This window comes from Mus caroli, unplaced genomic scaffold (assembly GCF_978045245.1).
Source record: "Mus caroli unplaced genomic scaffold, Mus_caroli_1 scaffold_2, whole genome shotgun sequence".
Classification (NCBI taxonomy): domain Eukaryota; kingdom Metazoa; phylum Chordata; class Mammalia; order Rodentia; family Muridae; genus Mus; species Mus caroli.
In genome coordinates this window covers 23,146,723-23,168,106 of record NW_028227257.1, presented here as the reverse complement: position 1 = coordinate 23,168,106, position 21,384 = coordinate 23,146,723, and the positions used below count along the sequence as shown (strand labels likewise).

The 21,384-nt window shown below is 50.2% G+C and overlaps 1 protein-coding gene across 12 annotated transcripts in view; it reads left to right on the top strand.

Moving 5' to 3' along the window:
* Positions 1 to 21,384, top strand: part of Epb41l1 (erythrocyte membrane protein band 4.1 like 1) — a 122,406-nt gene that overhangs the window by 17,020 nt on the left and 84,002 nt on the right. For all 12 annotated transcript variants that reach the window (XM_085832884.1, XM_085832879.1, XM_085832874.1 and 9 more), the window contains exon 2: positions 501 to 549. The gene's annotated coding sequence lies outside the window, so the exon portion shown is untranslated. The remainder of the gene's footprint in view (positions 1 to 500; positions 550 to 21,384) is intronic.

The window sequence follows — 21,384 nt, the reverse complement described above, 5'->3', positions numbered from 1 at the left end:
GGTGAAGGAGTTGTACCAGAACAGAGTTCCAATGTTAGAAAGGCCCCTAGAGATGCCTAAGCCTAAACACGTTTATGTCACAGGTGGGGAGACTGAGGCAGAATAGTCAGGTGGAGACAGTGATGGCCGTGCTCTTCCTAGGTGCTGTAAAGCCAGCACTGATGTGAAGGGAAACCCCGAGGAGCGGAGCCTCACTGCCCCTCCCCCACTTCCACCCAGTGCCCTGAGAAGTCTGTGTCTCTTCAGGCTATCCACCTTGCTGCCTGAGTGGCTGCTCCAGCCTAGGCTCTTTCTCCTGCATTAACTCTTGACTTCTTTGCTGTCTCTTCTCCAGCCCGTGTGTTCCCATCGCCCTCAGAATGAAGGCTCATCCTCACCTTAGCCTCCACAGCCCTGCAGGATCCCTACCTGGTCTGACTCTGTGTTTGCTTTCTTTGATTTCCCAGGTTCCTGTGGCAGCCTGGCATGTTGAAGGGGCTTACCTTCTCTTCTCATTCCAGGTGCCTGGCTGAGGACATCCTCCCCAGGGAGCCGGTGTGCCGAGGAGGGGTGAGTACACCGCAGGCTGTCTCCTGCTTCAGCTGAGGTTGGGACTGCAGGTTCTAGATTGTTCTGTTACTGCTGGGGCAGCACGGAGGTTTGTCTAGGCCTCAGGGTTGTGCTAAGGCTGACAGTGCTGAGGCTGTCCCTGTGGAAGAGGCACTGCCTGTGCTACTTGCCCTCCAAGGACGGAGACAGCAGACTGGAAGCCGTATCTAGCTGCATCTGCATCTGCAGGTTCTACATCTTGCTTTCTTTGGCTCAGCAGCTCCTGGGTGTAGATTAGACTAGTCAGAAGGTGGTCCTGCTGAGCCTCATCACTGAGCACAGTGGAGTCTCATGTTCTGTCGGTCCTAGAATTGTACATCCATGGTCCAGGCAGGGATCGGGGAACCCAGCATCAGGACGAATGAGATTTGTTCAGCTTTCTGGAAGGAAAATTATTTTTCTTTCTTTTTACTTTTCTTCCCTTTTATTTTACTTTTCTTTCTTTCTTTCTCTTTTTACCTCTCTCTCTCTCTCTCTCTTTCTTTCTTTTTTCTTCTTTTGTTTTTTTCAAGACAGGGTTTCTCTGTATAGCCCTGGCTGTCCTGGAACTCACTCTGTAGACCAGGCTGGCCTTGAACTCAGAAATCCGCCTGCCTCTGCCTCCCAAGTGCTGGGATTAAAGGCATGCGCCACCACTGCTTGGCACTTTTCTTTCTTCTTTTTTACATTCCTTTCCTTTCCTTTCCTTTCCTTTCCTTTCCTTTCCTTTCCTTTTTTAAAAACAGGTTTTTAAGGGAAATAACCATTGGAAATAAACCTCAAAGAATCTCAACAGACACAATAACTAAGTGGGTTGTAGCCCCTATTGAAGTTGAGGGAAGGCAGAGACTGTAGTTGGCTAACTCTTCAGTCCCAGCAATACAGAGCTTTCTTTGGTTTTGGTTTGACACTTTGAAAACCGCTGGCTGAGTTAGGCACAGGGGCACATGCCTCTAATCCTAGCACTAAGAATACCAAGGGGATATCCTAGGCCAATGTAGGTTATAGAGCCAGGCCCTGGTTCACAACAGCAAGATAAGACAAGACAAATAAACAAACAAGAAAGAGAAAACAAAAAATACTACTGGTTCACAGCAGGGTAAGGTTACAGAAAGGGCAAAAGCCAGTGACCAACATTGATTGGGAAATTGCAAAGTCATATGCAGATGTCACATTGGGGTTGTTAGTTAAACAGGCCTGCCAGGGCTGTAACGTTACCCTAGAATCTTCTGGTTTAGTTTTGGATAGATGTGGGGTACCTCTGTGTGTGTGTGTGTGTGTGTGTGTGTGTGTGTGTGTGTGTGTGAGAGCATGCACATGTGCGGTCAGGGGCTGTGGGGGAGGGGCTGGCCATGGTGTTGAGCCCGGCTGGCCCAGGTAGAATGAATGGCTAACAGAGCTGGCGTGTGTTATCCCTGAGTAGTGGGGGCAGGGGTGGCTTTAACTCCATGTAAGAGGAACGATTTGGCTCCTTCCTGCCAGCACTCGGGCCCCACGGAGATATCTGGGCAGGAAGCACTGGGAACAAGGAATTCTCTGTCCACAGCCAGCGAGCAGCCAGGACAGGGAGGTGGTTGAGGAGTCCTCCCCGGAGGGGGTCTGCCCAGCAGTTCCCTGACATTTGGGCAAGCTCCTGTGTGCATGGGGAGGTGGGGGCACAGGAAGGGGAGGTAGAGATCTCTGCTCAAGCGTTTATTCCTCACGTTCAAGCCTTCCCAGGGGCAGGCTCAGAAGCAAGCAGCTCTGCAGGGCTCAGGGTGGAGAAAGAAGAGACCGTAGGTATCAGTCACCATTAGTTTACTGAGGGAGCCGGGGGAACGTGAGAGGGATTGTTAAAGGTCGCCTGCTGCAGCGGAGGCCACAGGCCCACAAGCGAAGTATCTTACTCTGAGGCTGTGGCCCCGTCACTTTCCTCCTTTGGGTCCAAGCTCCACAATGCTTAGAGTGTGGATGAGCGCATCAGACCGCCTGAAGTTGTTCCCAGATGGGACAGGCTGGACCCAGATACACAGGAGCGATTTCCACAACGGAGGTTGCAGGCCTGCTCTTGGTTGACTGGGGACAGATCATAGGCTGGAAGGATGAAGAGTCAGGCTAACTCGCCATAAACTCACTGAGGCCGTCCTGTACCTCAGTTTAGTTGTCCAAACATAAAGAATGGACTGTTTTTCTTCTAGGGTCTTGTCAAGAGAAAGACTCCTTTTTTTTAAAAAAAAAAAATTATTATTATTTATTTATTTTATGTATATGTACCCTGTAGCTGTCTTCACACACACCAGAAGAGGGCATTGGATCCCATTACAGATGGTTGTGAGCTACCATGTGGTTGCTGGGAATTGAACTCAGGACCTCTGGAAGAGCAGTCCGTGCTCTTAACCGCTGAGCCATCTCTCCAGCCCAAGAGAGAGGCTCTTCATTGGTCCCATCCTTGTAAGACAGGGATTTTCCGAGTTGCCTGGCACAGGTCAGGTTCCTGCCCATGTGTCTACTGAAGGGGTGACACTACCTCCAGACCAAGGTGTGATGGTGACTGCTGGGCAGGCACCCCTGGAACACAATAGTTTTTTTTTTTTTTTTGGATTCCTGGTTATAGGAAAATGAACAGTTCATAGTCTCAAAGGTGGGGGGAGGGCAAAAGTGCCCCTCTTTTGTGTTGGTCATAGAAATGCCAACAGTAATAACAGCAGCTTAATGACTGAATTGCCCTCTGCATGTGACTCTGAGGTAGCCACTCTCCTCTCTCAGCTTAGTTCCTATAGCAAATGATGTAACGATGGCATCTCCTCTACTCATCTGTTGGAGTAATTAAATGAGGGACCATGTCCAGCAGAAAGCCTTGAAGAACGCAGGGTCTGGTCAATAATGAAGCCTTAGTTATAGAGAGCAGCTTTCAGGCCCCACTGCTTGGCGTGCATTAGCCTCACGACAGTCCCTTGGGACGCACTATCATCAAACCCCTGTACAGGAGCAGAGACAGAAGTGTAGCTAAGTCTATGCACTGGGATTCAGGCCCATGCAGCCTGGCTTCAGAGCCCACACTTAGAGCTATCTTCCTGTCACCACACACCTGCTTACACGCTACCAATGGCACTGTTGGTGACCTGCGGAGGCAACCCAGGCCCACGGTCTGTCACCAGGCAAATCTGTCTGTCTGGCAATTTCAGAAGTAAAGAAAAACCACCCATGAACCTGCCTAAAAGGTCTCCAGAGCCAAAGCTGTATCTTTTGCTTTCTTTAAGGTCCCGAACCTTATCACATATTATCTCACCAAATTACACCAGCCCATCAGTAGAGGAGGTGCTGTTATTGTCCCGTTTGCCAGAAGTAAGGCGCAGAGAGGGAAGAGGGGCTGACTCAAGGTCACAGGGCCAAGAAACCGCAAGCTGTGCAGTTCCTATCAGCTGGGTTTCAGAGCCTTTGCGGAAAACAACTGTCATCCCCGTGTCCTCCAGAACGAGATGAAGGTGTGCAGCTGTCACTGTGTCACAGTGTGCAAATTGCCATTGAGAGGGACAGACAAAGCACAATGGGAATTCAGAGGAGAGATCAGGGAAGTGGGGAGCGGTGTGGGGGGCAGAGAGGGGGGCCTTGGATCCAGTTGAAGGGAGCTGGGATCTGAATGTTTGATTCAGAAGTCTCTCTGTAAGAAGGGGGACGCCTGAGCGGTGACAGGTAAGGGAGAAGCAGAGGTCATTAGGTTTCCCCGGGACTGGAGAGCTGCAGGCAGAAGTGGTGGCCAGCAGTCCCATCAGGACATGCTCACTAGAAGGCATTAGAATCAGCCTTCCTTCATTCTGCCTTGTGGGGAATGGAGGAAAAGTATCCGCCTTTAGTCTGTTGCCCAGGGTTCCGAACTCTGAGAGCCAGGGTGGCTTCTGTAGCCTTCCCGGGGAGAGGGCTCCCTTCCCTCACTCTGACAGTCACACTTGCTGAGTGACTGAGAGCGTGGTGGGCCACTGCTGTCCCATCTTAAAGACAAGGATGCTGAAGCTCAAAGGCAAACGATGATACATCTTTGTCACAGGGAAGGTGGCCGTGTCATTGTCTTCTGAAGAGGGACAGGCTTAGGGGAGACTCAGTTAGGATGCCTGCCCTTTTCTCCCCTGCCTTTGCCACTTCATCGTCCTCCTTATTCCAGCTGCCTCCCCTGCTCCCCAGACTTGCTCCCATGCAGTTGTAGGTCACCCCTTGACTTACTGCCTGAGTGTCACCCGAAGGGGGCTGTTTGGGGAGGGCCCTGGGCCTGAGGAATGTCCCCCAGATAAGGCTCAGATACCCAGCATTCCTCCTGTGACTCCATGTCTCTGGAGTCCTTGTTCTCTCCCATGCTTCTCTGGCTCACATGAGGACCAGAACAGAGGTACCTCAGGCTTTCCACAAGTGGGTTTTCAGTCCTTCATCTCTCTCTCCCCTTCTCCCACTTACCCCCTTTCTCTGAAGTTCTTCCATGATCCTAAAGTATGAATGGGAAGGGAAGTATTTTGTTTTGCTTTGTTTGTTTTGGTTTTTTTTTTTTTTGGGGGGGGGCAGGGTTTTGCGGATAGCCTAGGCTGTCCTAGTCATAAAGTTCAGGATGGCTTTGAACCTCTGACCCTCCCCTGCATACCTTTTGAGTGCTGGAATTTCAGGCATGCACTGTCACCCCTGGTGAATGTAGGGCTGGGGATTGAACCCAGGCCATAAAACATACCAACTGTGAGTCATGTCCCAGCCCTAATTGTCCCTTTTTGTGGGCAGGTTAACTGAGGCTCAGAGAAGGTGAAGGACTTCTCCAAGGATACATGTCTGGGGAGGCAGAGCTAAACTTCAAGGCATAGGATCAGGCTTTCTTCCCATTCCCTGGGGCTGACAGCTCTGGGAGCTTCTGGGATCTTCTCATTCCTCTGGTCTGGTAGTCCTCCCTTCTAGATCCAGGTCAGTGTGCGTGTGTGTGTGTGAGTGTGCATGCATGTTCACACATGCTCGTCATGCCTTCGGTCCAGAGTCACCCAGACTTCCTGAGATCTGCAGCATGAAGCCTACATTTTCCTGTATTTTCAGGTTCTGCGGCTCCAGCTCCAATCCTCTGTTTGGCCCATCTTAGCTGATGTAACAAGACCTGGCTTCCTTCTGACCAGCTGAGCCCCAGTGACCATTTGATGGCGGTGGTGGTGGGGCTTTTCCTTCTGTGAGATTCTAGAAGCATAGGTTCCCGCCTGCTACCCGAAGAGTAGATAGGGAACAGGAGGCCAGAATCAGTTCAGTCACTACCATCCTGTAACTAGAGAGGCACAGCTGGGAATAGTTTGGCCTGATGGGAATGGGCTTTTCTCCCCAGGGAAGGCCAAGACTCCCTGGGGAAGTATACTCCCTGAGATGGTGTATGTTGGATGCTTGTGTGTGCTCCACTTTGGTCCCAGAGAAATTCTCCTAAGAAGCTTTGGAGTTTTCCAGAAAAGTGGTACCCAGTATGAACTAAAACCAGAGGTCTGGGCTTCTGAGAGCATTGCGGACTCTTGCTAAGCATAACTGGGATCCTGGGATTACTTGGTGGTGTTGGGTGTGCAAATCTGTAAATGCACTCAAAGTCTTTAAGTTATATATGCTTTAAAGTGATAAGCTTTGTGGCAGGTGAATGACCTCTGTCTCATAAAAAGGAGTAACTGGGGTGTGGGAGAGATGGCTCAGGTTTCAAGAGCACTGCTGTTCTTGTGTAGGATCCTGGTTAGAACCCTGTACCCACATGGTGGCTCACAACCATCCGTAATTCCAGTTCCACGGGATCCAGTACTTTCTTCTGGCCTTTGAGGGCACCAGGCATGCCCACAGTTCACATACAAACACGCAAGCAAAACACTCATGCACACAAAATAAACATAAGTCTTTTTAAAAAAAGAGGATAGTCTGGATTAGGGCATAGCCCACATGTTAGGGCTCAGCACGTTTGTTGAATGAATGCATTAATGAGTGTCACATCTTTTCAAGCACGTCTGTTTGTTCCTCGCAGCAGCCTTGAGAGAAAGAAGGGCAAGCAGAATAGTCCCCATTTAACAGGTAAAGAAACGGAGGCCAGGGAAGATGGAATGGCTCATCTGGAGCAACGGAAGTTGAGTTTTATAGAATTGGCATAGATTTCCCACCCCCCACCCCCACCCCTCCTACACTCCGTTTAACCTTTGCTTCCGGAAGGCTTGACTGAATACCTTTCCTACCATTTGCACAGCCACTAGGGATGTGCCATTTAACACGAACAACCGTCTCTTTCTTCCAGTAGTCCAGAGACTCTGACAGACAACTGAGATAATGTGCTTGGTGCTAGGAGGTGCACCCGAGGACTGTGGGTGCCCGTGTGGGAGCCCAGACCTGGGGAGAGCAAGGTAGCTACTTCCCAGGAGGAAGACAGCTAACTGGGCCTGGTGGACAGAAAGCACAGCCCGTGGCTGGCCTGGCAGACAGTGGACTGGCCCCATCCACCCAGTTGTGTCCTCTTCAGCGTTCACTATTGCAAGAATCAGTGAGATGACCACATGAATGACATGGCATGCTAGAGGGAGTTACTTTAATGCAATGGTGTGCTTCTTCCCGAGCAGTGGAGTATGGACCCCGTGCTCCGTCCAGACTTGAGGCCTGCGTGGAGACCTCATTCTGCTACTGCAAGTTTCTGTCTGGTGCTTCTTCCCTCGAGGCCTTGATTGGCCCATCTGTGAAGTGGAGTCAGGGATGGTCCTTACTTGAGTGAGAGCAAAGGCAACTGTAAAAGTGACTTCTATTTGTCTGATGTGATTGTCATCTCTGAGGCTTTTGGCCTCAGTCTAGGCCTAGTCCTGGAAGCTTCCAGCCTCTAAACACTCTTACCTAGACCTAGTAAGCCTCTGAGACTGACTGCTGAGTAAGCTCGCCCTTTCTAGCTCTTTCTGGACTCTGGCTGGCTAGTTCAACTCAACTGTTCTGGCTCAAACCCCTCTCCAAGCTGACTGATTCAACCCAGCTTCTCTTGGCTTGTGACTGAATTGCTCTGCTTGGCCTCATGCTAACTCTAGCAATCTGTTCTAATCTTCTGGCTCCTTCTCATTTTCTGACTTGTCCTGTCTTCATCTGTGTCTAGCTTGTTCTCTCTCTGCAACCTGTCTCTGTACAACTGTCCCAGTAAAGCTGTTCTCTCTCTCTCTCTCTCTCTCTCTCTCTCAATCGCTCCTTCTTATGTTGGCTCTCTTTGCTCAATACTATGCCTGGCACATAGTAGGTGATTCATACTACTGAGTAGTTAGAACCATGATGGTGACTGATATTTAGATATTGAGATCTGGTGGGGCCATCGAGGCCAGTGATGGTCGTGTTCTTGTTGGTAGTTTCATATGTGTTTGGCACTTGGCAGTTCACAGATCATGTGTCTCTCCATCACGGTACATGCCTTTCTGAAGAGTCGTTAAGGGAAACGGGAGGCAGCAGCATCTCCTTTGTACAGAGGGGTCAGGCTAGTAGCTCCTCATGCTTTCAGCTCGGGTCTCCCTGCCTTGGAAGCTCCTGTCAAGGGGCCGAGGGACCTGCTTGAGGAAGCTCCACCGGGCAGGGTGGATTTCACCCTGTGAGTGTTGGAGAATGAGTATCGCATGCCAGAAGTGCACCCTGGCCTGAAGTCCGTGTGTTCAGAGTGGTTGCAGCAACCAGCTCTCCTGCATCTTCAGAGCTCTGAGCCCACAGTGTCTCTGTTTGTTCCATAGCCAGGTAGCTTTCAACACCTAGATTCCCATTTTCTTTTTCTTATCTATTTCCTGCTTTCCCATGGTTGTGCCTCAGAAAGGACCCTGTCCCCAGCTGCTTCTTGGCTGAGCTTTAAGCCACTTGCCTGTTCCTTGGGCTTTCACCACACACGAGTGTCCTGTATGCTGGAGTGCAGGAAGCGAGCGAATGAGTAAACACGTGCTGTATTTATGTCCCCAGGAGTCAAGTACTGGCCTCGTAGCTCTGGGTGCTGGTTTTAAGGTGGGGCTCCTGGGGGTGAAGTCTCCTCCCCTGTGAATGGCGCTTGCCTACCTGCGCCTAGGAAAGATCCCGGAGAGCCTGCTTGTTCTTCTGTCATGTGGGGACATGCTGGAAGGTGCCAGAAAGTAGAGTCCTTAGCAGACACTACATCTGCTGCCACCTTGATCTCAGACATCCTAGCCTTTGGAAGCGTGAGGCACAAAGCCAGCTGTTGATGGTATTTTTGTACAGCAGTAACCCTCATGGACTGGCGGGGCCTGGGTGGTGACATGAATAGAGCTTTCTTCCAGTCTCTGGAATTTCCGGGGATAGTGAGGAAGGGGTCTCTTGGTTCCTTGGTGTGAAGAGTGATTTTTGAATTTGGAAAAATACCTCTCCTGTAAAAGTTGGGGTGTTCTGAGAAGTCAGTCTTATGTGGGGTCCTATCTCTGCCATGGCCTTGCTCTGTGACCTTAGACTAGTCCATGCTTGTCTCTGGTCTTCTCTTCATTTTCCATGTGAGGATTTGGGTTGAGAGAGGAGACAGTCCCTTCACATCTGTGAGACACACAGGCTCACAGGAGCCCAGCATTTTAATGAAGCCTTTCTTGCCTAGCAGGAGTTTCTTGGTCCCACAGGGTCTGAGCGTGGTTCCTGTCATGTTGCCACCTTCCCTGCCTTCTGTCTTATTTCTCAGACCTACCTCTGGTTTCTTGCATAGTGACACAGCTAGACAGAAGGCCGTCTGTCCCCACCAGGAGGAGAGGGACGTGGAGAATGGCCCTGGTTAATCCTGATTCACTGCATTCCAGGGTTAGAAAGCTGAGAGAACCAACCTGACCCCAGGCAGTGAAGAGACCTCTGGGCTGGGCTGGCAGGTTGGGAGGAGCCTCTCTGTCCTTCCGGTCCCAGACTCCTGCTGCTTTGGGCTCTGCCGCCGTTTGGCCTGGACACCAGGACTGGTTTGGCAGGTTTTGCCACACCCGTGAGCAATAGGAGGTTGTGGCTGGGGCAGGCCAGGCCAGAGGAAGCTGCCCTGCCCTTGACCCCCCACCCAAATCCCAACCTCCCCTCAGCTACCTTCTCCACCTGGGCTGGGCACTTCCTCAGCCCGGTCACTGTGGGTAAGTCTAGTCTTTTCTTGGACGTGAGTCTCTTCTTCGTTTGTGAGGCTCTGGCCTTAGTGATCTACATTCATACTCTGTTTATTCTAACTAAAGCTTTACCATGTCTCTCTGTGAAATGTTGATGGTCCTAGGTTCCCAATAAGACCAAAAAAAAATAAATAAATAAAAAATAAAAAAGACTTCACTTCTCACTGGCTTCCCGCAGACTGTAGGATTAGCTAATGTCCTAGTGAGTACCAAGTGTCTTTGGGAAGTAGCTTCTTTTAGTCCTGTGGCCCTCTCAAAACAGTTGTGTGTACAGGGTGGGAGGTCTTCCCCTAGGCCCCTCCCCTAATCAGTTACACAGCTCATGATTGGTGAGAGCCAGACTTTCTGAGCATCTCCATGGGTGCCAGGTCCTGATCTGTAGTCAACAAAGTTTGGGGGAGGGGGAAAGAAGAGTGGGGGAGGGGAAGAACAGTTCATCACTGCTGCAGCCCCCAAGAAAGCTGGGCGCCCTCTCTGGACCACATTTCTCTCTCTGACAAGGCAGGGGTATAGAGATTGCCTCTCCTGTCCTCAGAGAACTTGGGTTTTGACAATGTACAGCTTGGAAGAAGGAATAGGAATGAGAAGAAGATATTCCTGGCCTGCCCTGGAACGAGGAGGCCGTTACACAGAGGAGGAAACAAACTGCTGTTTACCCAGCATTCCCTCTAAGCTGGTACCACACCTCAGGACCTTTTTATAGGTTATTCCCCTCACTTAGAAGTCTTGCTCTGTCCCTGTTTGTTAGTTGAAACAGGGTTTCTCTGTGTTGCCCTAACTGTCTTGGAACTCTTCTGTAGACCAGGCTGGCCCTCCACTCAGTCAGAGATCTGTCTGCCTTTGTGAGGTGCTGAGATTAAAGGCATGTGTCACCAGGCCTGGCTGCTTCTTCCCGTTCTTTATAGCCCCTTACCTTTTATGTCTCAGCATATTTAATTCCCTCATCCCACCCACCCCAGCAACTCTCCTATTTATGAGAAAGCTATTGTCATATAGCTCAGGTTAACCTTGAATTCATGACCTCTGTCCAGACTTGGGGTTGCAGACATAAGCCACCACATCGCCCACATCTTTCTCTCCACATCTCTCTCCCTTGCTCATCACAATTCGCGGTTGGTTTTTTATTTCAAATATTTCATGTCTGTTCTCACTTCTACACTGCAGAGCACAGAGAGGCAGTAAGTGAAGGGATGAGAGAGTTCTGGTGGGTGCTTGGCTCACGGCATCCCTCTGAGTAGGTGCTTGGTAAATGGTGGCTTCTAGAGTGAATTAACATGGAAGTAAGTTAATGCCCACTTGTGCATGGGGTGAAGATGCAGCAGCGGCTGCAGTTGGAAAGCCAAGCTAGGGATGGAGCCTTGTGGTCCCTGATGCCCAGCTGTGGTTTAGATTATCGGAAGGTCAGTGCCCAGAAATCATTGCTGATGGGACTGGAGAGATGGCTCAGCAGTTAAGAACACTTGCTGTTCTTCCAGAGGACCTGGGTTCAGTTCCCAGCATCCATATGGCAGCTCCCAATCATCTGTAACTCCAGTTCCAGGAATCCAATGCCTTCTTGTGACCTCTGTGGGCATCAGGACACACCAGCAAAATACTCATGCACATAAAATAAAAAGATAAATATTAAAAAAGACATCATTTAGCATATTTACTTGTGTATTTTCTGTTTATGAGTGATCTGTTTGCATACATGCCTGCATGACAAAAGAGGGCAAAACATCCCATTACTGATGGTTGTGAGCCATCATGGGAGTGCTGGGAATTGAACTGGGGACCTTGGAAGAGCAGCCAGAGCACTTAACCGCTGAGCCATCTCTCCAGCCCCTGGACAACTCTCTTGAAAGCCTAGGTACAGCCACTCCTTGTTCAGAGGGTCCATGCTGTGCCATGGTGTGGGCTAGATAAAGGTCAACCTAGAGTGGACCAGGCTAGACCTTTGCTGACAGGGCCTTGCCAGCCCAGGAGAACTCAGTGGGACATATGCTGTTCTTTCTGGTTTCATTAGTTCCCGCAGTGTTCTTGAGGAGCAGGAGACAAGGCTGCCTAAGAGTTTGATGGTTTTGTTTTGTTTTTTATATCTTCTCTGCGAATGGCCTGTGTGGCATCTGCTGGGTTCATTCACAGCGCTGAATTTGTTTCTTTGTCTGTAAGCAGGTTGGAGTTGGTGTCTGCTTCCTAGGAGTCTGAATAAGGCTGGAGAGGTAATGCAGAGGAGGCTGAGCTGTGACTGTGCTCTTTCAGGATCAGCTGGGATCTTTCATTGAGCCGTAGCCCATTCAGAAAGCCCTCCCTCCCTGCCCCCGAAAAAAGAGTGCCTGTGTTAGGGTCAGTATTGCTGTAGTGAAACACCATGACCAAAAGCAACTTGGAGAGGAAAGAGTTTATTTCACTCACAGCTCCATATAATAGTTCATCATCAAAAGTATCGTGGGCAGAAACCCAAGCAGGGCAGGAACCTGGAGGCAGCAGCTGATGCTGAGACCATGGAGGTCATGCTGCTTACTGGCTTGCTCCCCATGGTTTGCTCAGCCTGCTGTCTTATAGAAACCAGGGATGGCATGACTCACAGTGGGCTGGGCCCTCCTCCATTGATCACTAAGAAAATGCCTTACAGTTGGGTCTTATGGAGGCATTTTCTTAAGGATTCCATCCTTCAGATAACTCCAGCTTGTTTCAAATTGACATAAAACTAGCCGGGACACAGAGCTAGTCGTGGATGCAAAGGAGACCGTGGGTGAAGGGCCTTAAACAGGAGGAGGTTCTAGAGAGGCCTGAGTTTGCAAGGCATGCTGGGGGCAAAAAGGAGGAAAGTGCAATAGCAAAGGGGAGGTATAGAAGGGAAGGGAGTGCAGGGGGTGCAGGGGAAGGGATGCAGGGGTTGTGTACGCCCTGGGCTAGGAGCTAGGACTCTGAGGAGGATCCTGCAGGACATTAGGTTCGGAATGAGGTGAACGGCTTTCAGGCAAGTGATGGTGGGATGGATGGTCAAGCAGGGCTGAGGACAGGACTCAGGTGGACAGTGGTGGGCTGTTGGCACTGGGTTAACCTCAGGTATATGAAAGTGGAAAAGAGGAGGCACTTTAAGAAGAATGTGAGGAAGAGTGGATGAGTAAGGAGGCAGCTATGTTGGCGAAGGGAGGAGAGGAAGAAACCTGGGTAGGGGAACAACTGGGTTCCTGACGGCTGACTGAAGGCTTGGGTGAGTGTCTGGACATGTTCACCTTGATGTCTGGTTTGACTTTCCTGGCCGAGATGTTTCATGACAAACCCTGAGTCGTTTTGTTAATTTAAATTTTATTCTATTACTTTACGTGTACGATTGTATGTGTGTTTACCGTGTGCATGCCTGGTGCCAGGGAGGCCAGAAGAGGGCATTGGAGCCCCTAAAACTACAACTGCACAGGGCTGTGAGCTGCCATGTGGGTGCTGGGGGTCACACCCAGCTCCTCTGGAAAAGCGCTCTTAACCTCGGAGCCATCTTCCCAGCCTTCATGTTTGTTGAGGCACCATATTAGGTAGCCAAGGTTGGCCTTGAACTTTCTGGGGAGCCAAAGTGACCTTGAACTCTTCTTGGTCCTGCAGCCTCCAGCTCCCAGGTTCATTTTACAGGCGTGGGCCACCCTGCTTGACTTTGTTCTGGCTCCGGATGTGGAAAATCCCCGAGTGACTGACTCCTCCTCTGGAGTCAAGCGAGCCCTCCATGGAGACACTGCACATGGCCTGGAGACCTGGCAAGGGGAGCAAAGGCCATTTGGCTTGTAGGTGGCAGTGCTGGGACTCTATCTGGAAACTGCTTTTCAGAATCCATCTGTTCTCTTCAATGTGTGCAGAGGCAATTCCGTTTAGCAGAATGCTTTGTGTGTTCCAGAGCTCTGGGTGGGGCTGGGCAACTTTTCAAAGGTGGTTGGTGTGAGGCAGGCACCTGCCCACTTCCTTTCTTGCTGTTTATTTATTTAAAATTTCTTGGTTTTCTGAGACAGGGTTTCTCTGTGTAGCCCTGGCTGTCCTGGAGCTCACTCTGTAAACCAGGCTGGCCCTGAACTCACAGAGATCTACCTGCTTTTGTCTCCTGACTGCTGGGGTTAAAGGTGTGCACCACCACCAGCTTTCCTTTTGCTTTATGGTGAGTGTGGGCTAGCAACCGTAGGTCACAGATGCTCCTCAAGGACAGTCGGGGTGGGGACGGCAGTGGGAGCTTAAGAGAAAGGGGAGGATGCTTGCTCAGATCCAGGTGGGCATCGGCACTGAAGCTGCCTCGGAGAAGAAGGCCTAGGTGATGAACTGATGGAAGGACAGCCCCAGCCCCAGGCCCACCCTAAGCCCCAACCTAGTTGTCAGGGAAGAGGAGTCACCACTGTCGGGAGCCTCTTTGGCTCATTGGTCCCCTGCCCTTGGGGATGGACCTGGATGAACCAGAGTTCAGGAGTTAGAATGAAATGCGCTCATCTTCTGAGGAGATCTGGTTGGGTGGAATCCAGTCCACATCCTTCTTCCAGCTGCTTGCTGCTGAGGAGAGCGGCTTTTGTATGTGTTGCCAGGGGAACCAAACTTTCTTCCTCCTTCAGAGCCCTGATTGGCTGCTCGTGGAGCTTGAACATTGGTGAATGGAAGGGCCTCCCTCCTTCCCACACCATGCACAGAGCAGAGGCCATAGTGAGGCTGGGGTCCCCGGGGGCACTGTGTGGGTGTGTGCACTCTCCTTGCCCCTGCACTCATTCGTCTTTCCCAGGAAGACTCTGTCATCTGGTTCCAGGAAACCTAACCCAGAAGTCGATCGATGGGCTGCCTTGGAATCCTGATGTTTCCATACATTTACTCTTCATCTTGAGAGACCTCATGTCCCCCACCCTTTGGTCTCAGTGTCCCTTCCTATAAAAACAAAATGACTTTTTGAGCTCCAGGACAGCCTGGTCTACAGAGTGAGTTCTGGGACAGCCAGGTCTACACAGAGAAACCCTGTCTCGAAAAACCAATCCAAACCAAACCAAACCAAACCAAACCAAACCAAACCAAACCAACTGGAATAAAAAGCCTCGATCCTTCCAGCTCCCTCTTCCCTATCCAGGTAGCTCAGGTCCTCTCTTCTCTGACTTTCCGTGGCCCTTGTCTGGTCTCTTTCAAGGCTCTCTGTTTCATTGTTTCTCCTGAGAGATGCAGGTCAGAGGGTAATGTGATCTGTGCCTGTCATCCCAGCACTGGGGAGGCAGAGTCAAGAGGATGACATTAAGGCCTAACCTGGGCTTCATAGTGAGACTTTGTCTCAAAACTCTAGGGCATGGGGTTGTAACTCGGAGGTAGAGATCAGGCCCTGAGCTTGATCCTTAGCATTGCCAAATGAATGAATGAGTGAGTGAATGAGACATTCATTATCTTGCCTTCCCCTTCTAGGGAAGCTGTGGTCTCTGAAGTCTCCCCTGGATGCCCCCAAGTCCCACAGCTGTTCTTGACCTCATTCCCTCCAGCTAGACCCAGGCTCTGGTTAATGAGCTAAGGATTATTAAGGTGCCTGACAGACACCCCACGTTCTCTATGGGCTGGCTGGGCAGCATGCAGAGCAGAACTTGTTGGAGCAGGAAGGCCTCAGCTGTCCTAGACTCCCAGTCTTTCACTGCCTAGGTGATCTTGGGAGGATAGCGTGGCTGCAGTTTCCACACTGGCAACACAGGAGTAATAATGGCACCTGTCAGGGCTGTCATCTGGGCTGACAAGATGGCAGCTCCAAATGCCCGCCTCCAGTGTCTCCCGCCCGGCAAAGGCCAGGAGAGGAGAAGGCAGCGATGGGGGAGCAGTCTTCCACAGGACCTGTGGTGCCCCACGGCTAGGCTGGGATGCTGCTCATTCCTAGAAGCCAAGGAGCAGGAAGAGGAGAGCATTGTCTCGTGGTGATGGTGTCTGGTGTGGGGAGGCCTGGGTTGGAGCTGATGTTTGAATCACACTTCAGATCTCACTTAAGGATTCCCCGGCGGCACAGAGAGAGAGGAGCAAAACACTTCCTGCTGGCAAATGGGTAGCCGCGTTGGCATTGACCTTGTCTTGGCCTTGCAAGACTCACTCCCCGGCTGTGTGGTATTCAGTATGCCGCATCAGTTGCCTTCAAATGGGCTTAATGGGGTCATATCTGGGAGTGACTCAGCCCTGTTTCTTCTCGACTCATCCGATTGAGGGTCAAAGGTGGCTGCAGAGGCCATTGGCCTTCAGAGCATGTACTCTGAAGCCCAACCTCCCACTACCTCTGGGCCTGCAGCAGCTGCGTGTTGGCGGCCGTCCATCTCCCATGTAGTGGGAAGCAGTAACGAGACACTGGAATCAGGCAGGATGTGCTGGAGGACCTTGCTCCTGTGGATGCTCCCAGAGGGAGGGTGTGGGTAAGGAACTGGGAGGAGGGAGGAAGAAGAACCCTCAGAGGAAGACAGGAGACTGACGTGGGTGGGTGGATGCTTGAGTCTATGCAGTGGACAGGTCCCTCCGGGCATGGTATGTAGCTTACACCAAGGGCAGAGGTCTCAGTGGCACCAAGGGATGGGCCAAGGAGTATGTGTGTGTGTAAGTGTAAGTGTAGTGTTAGCGGCTCCCTAGGGAAACACAAATGGCATGACCATCCTAGAGACATTAGCAAGTTCCATGTAGGGCCTACATCATCCTAGGTGCTTTTCTGGGAGGCCAGGTCTGTTTGCCTGGGGTGGGCATGGGCAGCAGGGTGTGGCCATTCAGCCAGGTGTTGTTTGTTTATAGACGGGGTTTCTCCGTACAGCTCTGGCAGTCTTGGAAGTCACACTGTAGACCAGGCTGTACTCAAACTCACAGAGATCTGCTCGCCTCTGCCTCCCAAGTGCAGGGATTAAAGGTGTGCTTGGTTTGTGTTGTAGATGCCACTCCTGGCTCCACACGGGTCATGGTGGGGGCCACTTTCTCAGACTCCTGAGTGAAGACAGGAATGGGGACCTTAGAGACTTCTTGCTGTCAGGTTTGCTCATGAGTATAGGTGGGAGCAGAGGCAGGTGTCCCAAGTCACAGCGACCCATTCACACGCCCTCTGCAGCACTCCCTGCTTGGTCTCCAGGACACTGCACCCATCTTCCTGGCCCCCTCTGGCTCTTCCTGAACCCCTCTGGCCTTCTCTTTCCTTTCCGCTCCTCCTCTTTCCAGTGTTGGGGCTCCTTGGCGCCCTGCTACAGTTATTGCTGTTTCTCTAATACCTAATGAAAGTAACACAATATTCAGAGTTCCGAGACCGGGGGAGGGGGCATCATGCCTGGGGGTCATAGGGAGTTTGGTGTGTTTCCTCCCAACTCTTTCTTTTCTGGTTCCTCACGGAGCTGTAATCCCACCTGTGCCATCCCACGGTTGGCACTCCAGGACTCTGAGATAGTCTGTGTCATTATTGAGTGTGCCATTGGCACACAGTGGACATATCCCTTTCCTGTTGACGGCCTTGCAGGTTGTCTGTAGTTGTGTGGGTAAAAGAGACCCACTAGAAATATGCTGCAGACATCGCTCCTTCTGTATCCACGGGAGGTCTCTTGGGGTAGGCCTCCAGGAGGCAGAGGCTGAAGTCACCATACATGGTGACTTGCCATACTGTGCGGCATTCAGTTCTCTGTTCCTAGGGTCAGGGGGATAAACAGAACCTGCCTTGGACTTCCCTCAGCCTGTAGAACCTATTTCCTGGGATGAGGATCCCCCCACCATACCCCTCCTAGCCCCCTACCACAACCCAGGGCTGACTGGGCATGAGGATGTGGTGTTATGCTGCTGCCGCTGCTGCTGCCGCCTCCATCACTGCCGAGGTTCAAACCAGGTCCCCTCGCCTCACTGCCTTGAGTCTGTTTTCTCAGCTTACCCTGATCATCACTTCGGTGAGTCATTTCACATGACACAAACCTCACAGGGGTTTACTGTCCACAGCTGACTTGGCTTGGCGCTGCAGACACCCTGAGCCGTGGTGACAAGTGGGAGACCCTAAGAAGACTTCTGGCCCTTTGTCCCTGGTGCAGCCTCAGCCACACCCCATTTGGTTTATGGGGAAAGTGACTCTCAATTGCGTATTAGCTGGGGGCAGGTCACAACCAAGTGATGAGGCAAGTCACCTGTCTTCCACTGTCACCTTCTCTTGGCCTCTGTGTCTCCAGCAGTAGCTCTTTGGATTTGGAGCTTTGATCCCAGCCCAGGCCTCTTCCATAGATCTATTCAGGAGACGTCTGGCATGAGGAAGTCTCTTTGACACTGCAAGAGTTTCAACCCCAGGGGAAATGGGCTCCAGGACTGGCTAAGGATGCTTGTTGGTTTCTTAGGGTTGCAGCAGGTAGCCAGTGTTTTTATGTCTGGGTCTCATACAGCCAGATCTGGCCACAGGTTCTTTGAGGCTAAGGATGACCTTGAACTTCTGATCCTCCTAGCAGGATATTGGGATCACAAGTATCACTCCCAGTTTTATGTTGTGCTGGGACTCGAACTCAGGGCTTCCCTCTATCCCCTGCCCTTCCTGCCAAGTTGCGACATACTTAGGATCTTATAGTACAGGTGAGCCTTGTGAAGCAGAGGTCAAGGTTTTGGCAGGGCTGCCATGAGGAAGCAGTACCTTATCCTGACAGCATCTACAGACTGCCCCGTTTTTGACTTGCCCTCCTTCTGACTCAGCAATGGCTTCCCTCCGGCTCCTGCCTCTGCCCTCTCCCGTCTTCACCACAAGGTCCCTGTGTTTACATTGGCCCCATGGAAAATCCCAGATCATCCTTCATCTCAGACTCCCTCACTGAATCATATGTGGAAAGTCTTCTGTGTGTGAGGTAATGCCCACAGATGCTGGCTGTGAGGGCATGGATGCCTCTAGTCTACCTCCCATAGCTGCTAATACCATAGAGGAAGTCCTCTGGCCCCCAAGCTCTTGCCTGGAGTTTTGAAGCATCAATTTCCAAGATGGAGGGAGCACTCATGTTTGGGGAGGGCCGTGAGATAGTTGCATCAGGCACTGGGGAGATGACTCAGTCAGTGAAGCGCTTGTTATACAACAACAAAGGCCTGACTTCAGATCCTCAACTCTCACCTAAAAGCTGAAGTGACCTGGTTCTTCCTAAGTCCCATCACCAAGGAGGCAAGGACAGGTGGCTGGCCATCCTCGCTGAGTTGATGAGGTTAGGGTTCAGAGACAGATCCTGCCTCAAAAAATCAGGGGAAGATCACGCAAGGCAAACACTCAATGCCTACCTCTGGCTTCCACACATGTGAGCACATATGTGTACATACACCCCGCAAATATACTATACAGACCCGCACCCACATATACAGATACTGTTCTCACACGAAGAGAGTGTTTTCTCATGCTAAGGTGCCTGACAGGAGGTAATATTACTGTGACATTGTGACAAAGGTGTTCAGTATCTATCACCCCTGTCTTTTAGGGTTAGGGCCTTTGGTGAGGCACAGGGAGACCTGTGGCCTCTCTCACTAGCACATCATTGCTGTGTGTGTATGTCTGTGTTTGTGTCTGTGCACACTCATCTGTGACTACGAGTCAGTGCTCTTGGGATGGCCAAGGAGTGACTCTTTTAAAAAGGCCCTTTCTGCTCTTGTTCTAAGGAAAATAATTACACAAGTGACTAATTTTATCCCTAATCCCATAATTACTTTATTATGTAGCTGGTGAGAGGGCTCCGAGCTGTGCCTTTGGCGCCACTCTGGCTGCTGGCCCAGTTGGCCTGGTCCTGCAGCAATAGAGTCCCGCCCTGCTGCTGGCATGGCTCTATCAGAGGACAGGATTGCTCTATTTCCACTTGGGCTAGGGCCAGCTGCATGTCGGTGTTGGGGGCCTGAAAACCTACCTTCCTTTCCTCCCAAGTCTGTAGACAAAGGCAACTTCCCTGAGAGCGAGAGTGTGTACTGCAGGATCGAGCCAGCGGGAGTCAAGATTCCTGTTTCTCCTCATTTACCTCCTTCAGGGCCTTGGATCAGTCATTTCCTCATGGGTCTTGATCCTGCTGTCTGTAAAATGGGGTTCTCGCTGGCTTTAATGCTCCACAATTTCAGGAGGGGAACTAAGAGAGCAAGAGTTTTGAGTCCAGGGTTCCTTTTTGCTGCCCATTGAAAATATACTCCATGTAACTTGTGTGAGGCTCTGAGTTCAAGCCCCAACGCCACATCAGTCAATCAACTAAAACCTAGTCTAGTATATCCCACCATAGTATATAGAGCAGTAGTGTAGTATATCCCATCATAGCATTGAAGACAGTAGTCTAGTATATCCCACCACAGTATTTAAGACAATAGTTCAGTATATCCCACCATATTATATAAGACAGGAGTCCAGTACATCCCACCATAGTATATAAGACAAGAGTCCAGTATATCCCACCATATTATATAAGACAGGAGTCCAGTATATCCCACCATATTATATAAGACAGGAGTTCAGTATATTCCCCCATAGTATTTAAGGCAGTAGTACTGTGTAGCAGGCGCCTTCATTTTTCTCATCAGTAAGTACTCTGGACCATAAATCCTGTAAACCAAGCTCTTAGCCCTGCCTCCATTGTTTTATTCTAGTATAGAAATAATTGAAGAGGGCTGGTGAGATGGCTCAGTGGTTAAGAGCACCCGAGTCCGGAGTTCAAATCCCAGCAACCACATGGTGGCTCACAACCATCTGTAACTAGATATGACTCCCTTTTCTGGAGTGTCTGAAGACAGCTACAGTGTACTTACATATAATAAATAAATCTTTAAAAAAAAAAAGAATTTAGAAATAATTGAAGAGCCATTCAGATATGAATCAGCAGGGCTGAGATTTGAACCCAGGTCTCTATTCCCAAAGTTCCCTCTCTTTCTTTCTCTGTCTTTCTCTATCTCTGTCTTTCTCTGTCTGTTTCTGTCTCTCTGTTTGTCTCTGTCTCTCTATGTCTCTATCTCTCTCTTTGTTTCTGTCTCTGTCTGTGTCTGTCTGTCTGTGTCTCTCTCTTTGAGACAGGGTTTCTCTGTGTAGCCCTGACAGTCCTGGAATTCACTCTGTAAACCAGGCTGGCCTTGAACTTGGATATCTGGTTGTCTCTTCCTCCTGAATGTTGGGATTAAATATGTAACCACTGTCAGGCATTTACCCATTCTTTATAGCTACTATACAGAATTATTAGGCTTGCTGGGTAATTAAACTCTTGACCATGTAAACTTAAACTTGGTCCCATAAACCATAGGAATGACACGATAAACTGGAAGCCCCTGTAGCTAAGGAGGTGAAGTGGCTTAATTTTCAGACTATGTGATGTGTGTCTCTCTTTTTGTCTTTTGTTTTTTAAGACAGGGTCTCACTGTGTAGCCATGTCTGGTCAGAAACTTGCTGTATAGACAAGGATAACCTTGAACTCACAGAGATCCATTTGCCTGTTGGTATTTAAGGCATGTGCCACTATGCCTGGGTGTATCTCAGCATTACTATGGTGTCACACTCATTCTATCTTTGGCTTTTAGTCTTTTCTTCTTGTTCATATTTCTCTATGTAACACTAAGTTTTTTCTTTTTTTTTTCTTTTTTTTAAAAAATATTTATTCATTCATTTATTTATTATATGTAAGTACACTGTAGCTGTTTTCAGACACTCCAGAAGAGGGCATCAGATATCATTACAGATCGTTGTGAGCCACCATGTGGTTGCTGGGATTTGAACTCAGGACCTTTGGAAGAGCAGTTGGCGCTCTTAACCACTGAGCCATCTCACCAGCCCCAAGTTTTTTCT